This window comes from Pseudopipra pipra, chromosome 2 (genome assembly GCF_036250125.1).
Source record: "Pseudopipra pipra isolate bDixPip1 chromosome 2, bDixPip1.hap1, whole genome shotgun sequence".
Lineage (NCBI taxonomy): Eukaryota > Metazoa > Chordata > Aves > Passeriformes > Pipridae > Pseudopipra > Pseudopipra pipra.
This window is the reverse complement of record NC_087550.1, coordinates 93,650,982-93,658,836: the sequence shown is the minus strand read 5'-3', so window position 1 is coordinate 93,658,836 and position 7,855 is coordinate 93,650,982. Positions and strand designations below refer to the sequence as shown.

The 7,855-nt window shown below is 37.7% G+C and overlaps 1 long non-coding RNA gene across 1 annotated transcript; it reads right to left on the bottom strand.

The window, feature by feature from the left end:
• Nucleotides 1–1,680: 1,680 nt before the first annotated feature.
• LOC135410129 (uncharacterized) lies at nt 1,681–6,577 on the bottom strand. The gene is made up of 2 exons (XR_010428529.1): nt 6,421–6,577; nt 1,681–2,828 (listed from the first exon to the last, which is right to left on the bottom strand). It is a non-coding gene; the product is annotated as an uncharacterized LOC135410129 (long non-coding RNA).
• Nucleotides 6,578–7,855: the final 1,278 nt, after the last annotated feature.

Below are 7,855 nucleotides of genomic sequence, written 5' to 3'. Positions count from 1 at the left end.
GATACTAGTGTAATATCTCGACAAAATAGCTGCAAATTCCAATTGCTTTCCTTTAGACTTTAACCTAGAATTACTCACGCACAATGAAACACATCTAAGCAAATGTGTCATCTTAGACTTTGAAAACCTTAACCATTGCTAATTTGTAGGGTTGGGAATGGGGAAGGGTTACCTATGGATTTCTTTGAATTTCAGTCGGGCTTCACATTCAAGTTTATGCTGTTATTTGTAGCAATAACAACAATTGCAATTAGAGTTCAACAGATTTCATCCGTAGGTGCCACATTTGCATTTCAAGGGCAGTGCATGGTGAGAGCATTTCGTACAGTCACTCCTTGATGAAAACAGCAGTGGTGGTGGCGCTATTAAAGTGGTTAGTAAGGATGCCTCTGCCCAGGCCACCACATAGCAACTGCTATGTTTCCAAGGACAAATAGCTCTTGCCTGCCCTAAGCAACTGGCCGAGAACATCAAAACATGCCTTGTGAGAGACCTCTGATACCCATTAGTGTTAGCAACTGTTACCTCAATCATGAATGACACAGCCCTAATTATTAAGGTAATTAGAAGTTATAACACTGGCAATATTAAAGGGAGAACTTCTAAAGCCCATTAACAATGTTACTTTAAGTGATCTGGCTGTGAACTGTTCAAATCTCTAATTACATTATATGTCTGTCTTAAAGGGTGATGTAATTAATTGATGGGAGAGGGAATGAATATATAGTGACTACTGTGCTATACTTTGTAAGTACTATTTACATTGAAACCAGCCTCAGTAATGTCATTATGTTGTTTAGGGGTGGGGTTTTTGCTGGACTGTATACCACATGTAGCTGAAAAATCCTTAGAATATATAAAAATTATATATCATAGTTTAGCATAATGATATTGTCAAAATGAAGTTGGATTGGATACATTATTCATATATGACAAAACCACCAATCTGATGGCTTCTTTTGTGCCACCTCAAATAGCACTGCACTTCAACATCACCAGTGTAAGTAGGTAAATACCAATATCCTGTATATCCTACATGAAGGAAACTATTTTAAATATTTTAGAAGAAAATACATAAAATGGTACAAAAATGAGTCAAATTTATCAAAAGTTAACAACAGTTATGCTTGAGTAAGAACCGAGGGCAGACTTCTGCATTTTGACTTCTGGGTGTTCACATCATGAATTTTAATTGAGGGCTAGAGAACAGAGGGAGCTTAGCATCAGTCCCTTCTTTTCAGATTGGAAAGAAAGATGGAAGAAAATGGGAATGTAGTGGAAAAAGAGAGTTGGATGGATAGAGGACACTGTAATTCTCCAGTCCTCTTTGGTGAGTTTTCAAGATTGCTTTTCATGAAATAAAAAAGTAGATTAGTACTTTCTCATGTTCAGTAAAATATTCAGTAGCTCAACAGAGAGAAACAAAATCAAGTAATTCCCTCTTTCCAGTTCTTTTTATTCAGAAATTTGCTATTTTTTCTAAGCATAAAACCTCCAAGTTCTAGAAGACAATGGGATCTAAATACTAGAGTTTGGGGTTTTTTCTACCTTTACTAAAACTTCACCATCTGTATGTATATGGAGTCACAGTAGCAAAGTTTGTTTTCCAGTTACATGGTTATATTTTTGAAATGTTTCTTCTAAATTCAGTGAAAGTAGAAGAGGTCCATATACAACAAATCAAATTAAAATCTATGTTCTTTTATTCTGCTTATCTTTTCACATTTGATGGTCCATCTTGAGCTGAGAACTCTATTTTTCATATTTTTAGAGATTATTAGTGGATGACCCTTTTACTCTTCCTCCAAATTCTGTGGGGTGTCTGAAGTGATGAAAATTTGTTGGCATACTCAAACAAGCATGACAAGGTCTGACTGTCACTTGGGTGTGTGGAGACATTGACCAGCATTGAGCCCTGTGTAAATGCTCCCCTGCTTGCAGAGGCACACAGAATCACAGAATTGTAGAACTGACCTTTTACAAGACCGGATTTTAAAAACTTTTTAACAAAAGAAAAGGCAAAAAATATATTTTCCTTCTTCAAAGAAGAAAAAAAAAAAAGAGCATAGAATTTTACTGTTTAAAAAACAGGTCATTGTTAAGCCATGCATAGAAAATATGTAGCTTAATGGGGATTGGGCTCATCAGAAAACTGCAATGTGAAAATTAAGATTTAAAGTGAACTTTTCAGATTACCTTAGCTTTCATTCTTGCCCTAGTGAAAGAACTGATGTGAACAGAGGCCCTGGTTGGAAATACCCTTGTCAGGAAAGCACTCAAGCTCTTTCTTAAATATTTTCGTGAATTGAATATAGGCTATACACGAGGATAGAGTGTATGTTCATAAATGGTAGTTGTAACATTTCTCTTGAGTGCCGCTTTATGAAATCACTGGTGTACCAGGGCACAGAGAAAAGTAGAATATGATCCAGTCAGCTTGTTTCTTCTTATTGCCTCAAAGCAAGAAACATTTTTGGATGTACTACATTAGGTCCTGCTTCACATGCTAACAGTTTTCTCAAAGATTTGGAACAGGCATTTGTGAACACGTGATCAAAAAATAGTTGCACAATTTGGGAGTATTGTTTAAGTCAGCTCTTTGTCATGGTAAAAAGTCATCAGTGCATCCATTCCTGGCTAAGTCCCTGTGAGGTAACGTGTTAATACAGGTCTTCACTTGAACTAATACCTCTCTGTTGTCAAGGTGCTTGCTGCTGAACTCTGTTGGCCAGAGAATTTCTGGCAGAATCAAGGGTGTCAGGTTAATGGCTGGGAACATGTTTTTCACTCCATATTTGAGAGCTGAATCTGAGACATACAATTTCACCCTGCAAAAAAAGAAATACCCTTCTCTCAGAGACAAAGAACAGATCATTCCTATCTCAGTTTGAAGGCAGAGAGTTATATTCCTAACGTAGCAAAAAGAAAGAATGAAACTAAAAACAAAATTTATCTTCTTTTGGGACTTTAACAAGTAATCAATACCTTAGTATCTAGCTGAAGTTGGGTGTAGAGCCCAGTCAATAGAAAGAGTCAGGCAAGTCAAAGTCAGGCATTAGAAAAGATATACAAGGCAAGCATCTAGGCAAGACCTAGGACCAGAAGCCAAGCCAAAGGGCAGGAAACTGGATACAGTTTTACCAAGTTGAAGGGCAAAATGAAAAGGAGGTCAGAGGCAGTGGTCAGAAAGCCAAGGAATTACAATGCAAAGCAGAACATGGGGAGGGGAGCAAGACACAGGAGGGGCCAAAGGCAGAGTAAGCAGTTAGGGTGTGATTATTCCTTTGACACGCAGGACAAAGGACCAGCCAAGCTCAGCTGGTTGTGTTTATCAGGGCTTCAGGGGTCAGCAAAAGCTGGGAAAGAGAGGCCTGGCAGGTCCCTGGAGCTGGAGTTGGAACGGGAAGGTTATCTCTGCTTTCTACTACTCAGTCAAACATAAGGCTTAAAACATTTCACCCTGACAATAAACATTTTTAAACAACTGTTCTGAGATGAGCAAGAAAAGGCCTGAAATAAACACTCTGTGCATAATTTACTCGGCTACAGGTATGGAGACATGGATATTGAAATAGTCAGTGACCTGACCTTGGTGCCCAGACTTCATAGGACATGGCACTCAGAGGCGTTTTTGTAACTACAGCCTAAGTATTTCTATGAAAACACACTACAAAAATAGGGATAAAATAAAGAAAATACAGTGAGATACCTTGCTTTGGTTGGTATGAGGATTATGAAAGTAGGTTTTTAAGGCTGCAGAAACGAGATACCGTTGGCAGATGGTATAATGATGCATAGGAAGGTGTACGGTCATAAAGCCTATTCGAATTTTTCTGTATTTTAAAATACATTCTGAAAGAAAAGCCATGCCAAGTTACACAGCAGCAATATTATAATGGTGTTTAAATTCTACTTAAATTGATGTTTAAATTCTGGAAATTATATGGTGAAGGATTTTTCCCTGGAGAAGGAGACATCTAGGCTCCCAGATCTCACTAAGAGTCAAGAGAAATCAGGCCTTTCATTCTCAGTTGCATCTTAATCCCCCCTGTCTTTCCTGATCCTGAGGTGCTGATGCTGAGAGGGGCTCCACATGACCTTACAATTTAAATTTTTTCTTACCTTCCATACACATTATAGTACAGTCCTTAATTCCATGATTACTTACCTAGTCTCAAATCCCACAACATAAACAATATTATTTCTTTGGGCATCTTTAATAATAGTTAGAAATGCTCAAGCATTCTGTTCTCCCTCGCGCTTCCAAATGGAGAGAAATATGAACATTACACTTGATGTGTGGGTTTTTCTTAATTAAGGCTTCTCAAAGATGCTGAGAACATTGTATTACAAGAAGCTCAAAATGCTCTACTTAAATAAAATACACACAACACAGGTGGTTTTGATAGTATGACTAATCAAGAGTTGTTCACGAATCAATAAATTGAAGTCATACCTCTCTTTGGTTTGGAGAAGAGAGGGGGAAGGTGGCAGACGAGTGAAGCTCTGACACAAAGGTAATGCTGAACTGTTGCTCACAAAATTATACATTATGAGAAGTAGAGGCTGCTCAATGAAAATAGTAGGATCCTGAATTAAAGCAAAGAAGCAGTCAAGCCTTTTACCCACTGGATAGTGAATTTCCAGAACTTGCTACCACAAGAGGTTGCAAAGGCAGACCCTAAGATAGTCTTGAAAACAAGAGCCAGAAAAATCCATGGACAGCAAGTCCATAAAGAGGTATAGAAGGACTAGACAGGGAGGTGCCCTCTGAAATCCCTGGTGTTTCTATTTGTGTGCTGAGGGAATACAAAAGAAATGGACTGCAAATAATGACTAGGCTCACATGCTGTCCATGAATGACATCTACTTTTGCCATTGAGACAAAATACTGGGCTAGATGGACAACTAGTACAACCCAGCAGCTTCTCATATTCCCATGCATTTTGCTGCTTGTGGCTTTGGGTCACCTTACCAACATACTATCTGCTAATTCATTCTTTTTGAAGCAGTTTCAGCAACTCTTTTGCACCATACGCTAAGGATTTCTCTGCTGCCTGGCCATAGGGAATCTCTTGTTGTAAAACAATTGCTTGGATGTAGGTGGTGAGGTGGCTATTTGACTAAACTAATCTGGGAAGATGGAGTGCACATCAAGACTAAATGGTGCCCTGTACAAATTAAGTGTGAACAGCTTGTCAGAGAGAGAAAGAGGTGCTGAGGAAAAGACCATTTACTAAACCCTGGGATAACTACATTAAACATGATTTTATTCTGTCTCCAAAGGTTTTCATTATCCTTTGTAACTATGTGGTCAAATCTGGATTTTGTAACAAAAACAACAACAAAAAAAATGGGTTTGTTTCTGCACTAGCCAATCTTGTGGTAAGGGTAATGTACGAGACTAACTGGTACCTAACAGTGCACAACATTCCTAATGGTAAGGCGGTAACAAATGCTGAAATACTGCAGCATTTCTGAAGTTCCCAGCAATGGGGACCATTTGTTGCACAGGCTGACTTGAGCACTGATGCTGCCAGCATCTGTGTGAAAGAGGCACCCTCCTACAAACATATTTAGACAAGTAAACTCCTTTAGTTTTAGTAGGACAGTGGAACAGTGACTTAGAGGGATTTATATCAGCAGCATTCAAAATCAGCACAAGTATATGAATTCTTAATGTTGTCCTTTGTCCAACTGCTTTGTCCCAGTTCCAATTTTCTCATGTTTTTCATCATTCAGAGTAATCTGTTATTATCATATTGGTCATACATTCCTGGTTGGGAAATATTTGACATCAGTTAACCAAGAGAATTCAGTTACAGGTCTTCTCTAACTTGAACAAAGACTATAGGAGTGATCAGGGAATGTAGCTCACTGCAGATGGTGCTTGAGTGGGAATCTGGGACTCCTAATCCTTGTTTTTCTACCAGCCTGGTAAGTCACTTCACTACCAGCTCCAGTTCTGCTTGTTTTCTCCAGACTAGAAGAAGGAAATGATAAAACAGCAAGTCTAGGGGTTACATTTTATTCTTTGGAGTTTTGCTCAGGGCCTTTTCTGATTCAGAATTTAAATTTTTGTGTTAAGATACATGGTTCACATGCTGTGTTTCTGTCTCCTGATAGGAAAAGGGAAAGATTCAGGAAAAGGTGAACTTCTGCTTACTAAGAACACATTTTAGGGAATGTTGTGCAATATATATGTAATTATATTTTATTTATTTTATTATATTCTTACCAATAAACTTAATTGTTAGAGCATTTTTAGAAGAAGAAATGTAGAAGCCTAAAAACATATAAAAAGGAAAGTCACTTAAAGCATGAGGGCATCTTCTGTAGCTATGGTGTTTAGTTTTCATTACTATCCAATTCCTGGCAAGCATACAAAATTTGGAAATGCAAACTGCAAAATGAGATTACCTGTCTGTTAAAGCAATGTCTGTAAGATGGAGCCCATGGTCTGGTGTGTGCTGACGGACCAATCTGCACAATGTATTGTGGCCAGCTTCATCTGGTGAGCAAGAAACTTTTATTTAGGTAATACTGACTCCCATTTTTTTGCTTTATGTGACTCCCGCTCCCCTTTTTTTATTAAACAGGGGTCTGTGATAGCAAACACAATATAAACTGTTTCTTAGAGCCACAGCAAAAACAACTTGAACTACTTCATGTAGATGTTGTCCTCGTATGTTCTATTTTATTAGAATTTTAGATAAGTTTAATATTAAACATTTATCAGACTGCACAGTTTACAGTTATAAAAAATATATCCTCTTAGTAAGACCTCCATTCACCTGAAGAGTTCTGATAACATGTATAAACCACTCAAGTTCCATTTTTGTTTGGTTATTACAATATCAGATCCTCAGTTGAACCATACCTGCTTCTGCATTATCCCATATTAAATTTTTAAGCTTCCAGCTTAATATTGTTCCCCCTTACTATTCATCAAGTAGATAACTGAGAAAGTGTTCTCATTTTTATTGTGATTTATATGCTCTGTAAATACTTCAATCCATTTTCTCCCAAAGTTTCCTGCAATACTAAGTTGAAAGCCAATTGAAATTCACTCACTGAAGGTGCTGTGTTGAACTGCCTCAGCTTTTTCCCTAAACCATGTGTTGCTTCTCTTTTAAATCACTGCAACAACCTTTTTTAGGGCTCGTCTGTGAGTGCTACACACAATAAACTGGCAATAAACATGGTAGCCTTGGCTATGGCCTTCTGTCACTCTGTTGCACACACTCTCTTACCATGTCAGGTTCTTTGTTGGTTTTGGTTTTTTTCTTTTTTTGCCTATAATTAGTAGTTGCAGACATTTTCTGTAGTCATTGGTTATGCTGCAAAAGTGTAATTTGGTGAAGGGGCATTTGCACAAAAGAGAAAATGGAGGGCTGATTTCAGTCGTAGGGGGCCGAGTGATTATGAAGCAGAAAGAGTTTATGTTAGTTAGAAAGCAGTGTAAGGTCTATAACAAAAAAAAAAAAAAAGACTATTATTCCAGTATAGTGTCTATGTAGGAACACAGAGAGTTACACAAGAAGTAACTGCTGCAGCATTATAATTATACTGCCATAGTTCTGCCAGTTAATTTCCTCACATGGACAAACCCTCAAATTTTTACTTGCAAGGTCTCCAAGAATTCTTATTCTGGACTACCTTCATGAATACCTGGTCTCTTTTTAAAAAATCATTGCTTTTTAAAACATCAATTTTTGTAAGAGCTATAAATTCTCCCCCAGATATCACAATGTCTTTGAAGCACTGTGCAGATTTTATAATGTCTAAAAACATGGTTGCATTTTGTCACTGAAATGCTATGCAGACATTATAAACTCCAGAGATGGATGGACCT